Source organism: Chlorocebus sabaeus, chromosome 2 (genome assembly GCF_047675955.1).
Source record: "Chlorocebus sabaeus isolate Y175 chromosome 2, mChlSab1.0.hap1, whole genome shotgun sequence".
NCBI lineage: Eukaryota > Metazoa > Chordata > Mammalia > Primates > Cercopithecidae > Chlorocebus > Chlorocebus sabaeus.
The window spans coordinates 82,889,672-82,891,472 of record NC_132905.1 but is presented as its reverse complement, the minus strand read 5'-3'; the positions used below and the strand labels follow the sequence as shown (position 1 = coordinate 82,891,472).

Here is a 1,801-nt window from a genome sequence, read left to right as displayed (position 1 = left end):
GGCATCACTATTAACAACAACAGTGAGAGTTATCATTTATTGTGTGCATACTACATCTTAAGTCATGTTTTAAAAGTTTATATATATAAACTGGTTTAATTCAAATTGTATTTCCTAATCTATTGTGGATAGAGCATACAGACCCCACCTGGTCTGATTCCTGCTGTAAATTAGTGAAATTTAAAACTCTCATTTTCCCTCCATACAAATACTTTAAATCACCAGCAAAAATGCCCTGTATGTATTCACTTTCACCATCTAGATCCTAACTAATTACCAGGAAAAACTTTATTAAGTACATCGGCAACACAAACTGATTTGCTACTGTGCGATCCTTAGTCTGCTGCTCACCTGCGATGCCTTAACCAGCTCATTAAGTCTGCTAATGTTTGCAGCCATGTTCCTGGATCCTCTTTCTTGATCTCCTTTTCTTCTGGCTTCACAGAACAGAGAATGACTCAGATTATTGTATAGACAATAAATAATTATTTTTTAATATCAGTTTGGACAATAATTGAAATCGGAAACTACCAGGAATTAGGTTATTGAAACAGATTTGGTATTCATTTTTATTCACTGGAAATCTGCTTCATTTTGCAGGTTTCCTCAGGTTGTACTTGTTAACCTGCTCCAAACTTTTTGCTAAATATCCCAGAGATGGGAAGTGCTTAGTTCTGAACCTTTTATAAGTTATTAGGATCTGGGCAATTTCTCTTAGAGAGACAGCTGAGAATAGTTACATACTGTGAAGTATGCATTCATAAAATTAACATATGATTTGCATGATTTACTGTAGTTGCTCTTTTTTATAAAATAAAATTCAAGTTTAGAATTTCATTTTCACCTTGAAATTAACAATAATTATTCACTATTCCCAAGACTACATGTTAAAAGCAGAAAAATTGATCCAGTGAGCCCTCTTACCACTGTCATGGTAGTCCCAGGTTGCAACAAGGACAATGTCAGAGCAGGCTGTAAAAAATGTGGCTACTCTTGTTACTTGACTTTTGAATGCCACAATTTTCTCTGAGTAGACCCTAAAAGGGACATAGTTTTGGATGTCAACAGTACAAGTAGTAAAGATAGCGATGAAGAGAATGAAGAACTGAATACATTGCAGGCATTACAGGAAAAAAAGAATAAATGAACAAGAGGAAAAGAAAAAAGCAAAGAAAAAATCAAATTGGAAAAAAAGAAAAAGGTCTTATCCAGTTCCACTGAAAAGAACACTTCAAAAGAAACAAAAGTATCAGAAGAAATAAAAGAAAAAAGAAAAAAGTAAATCAATAAAGGGAAACGTCACAAAAAGGAAAGAACAAAGAGAAAAAAGAAAAGGCATTCTTCTACCCCTAAAAGTTCTGAATTCTCCAGAAAGTAACGGATACTTTGGCTTAAACCATTACATTTAAAAATGTGTTTTTAAAACGTGTTTGCCTTTCCTTGGAATTTGCTATATATTATGTTTTGCAATAAACCACGGCCTTTTCCATATAGACATATTTTGTATGTGGGACCATTATCCCTCTGTTAATATATTTTTAATATGCTATGACTGTAAAGTATTAAATCAATCTTGTTACTTGATAGTGATGCCCCAAGTATAGCTATTTGTATGTACTAAACACATCATTTTTGGTATCTGTGTCTCTGTGTTTTTGGCTAGTATTATTACTTAATACATTGATTGTAAAATGGCTTTACTACAGTTAACACGAGTCATCTTCCTAGCAGTTAATGAGTATTGCTGAATCAGATGCCCACCCCACAGTGATGAAGCTAGGTAAGGGGTAATGTTTTGCTC

General features: G+C 33.6%; 1 pseudogene; it reads left to right on the top strand.

Moving 5' to 3' along the window:
* Window positions 1–931: 931 nt before the first annotated feature.
* Window positions 932–1,427, top strand: LOC119618433 (protein SREK1IP1-like; annotated as a pseudogene).
* The last annotated feature ends 374 nt before the right edge of the window (window positions 1,428–1,801 follow it).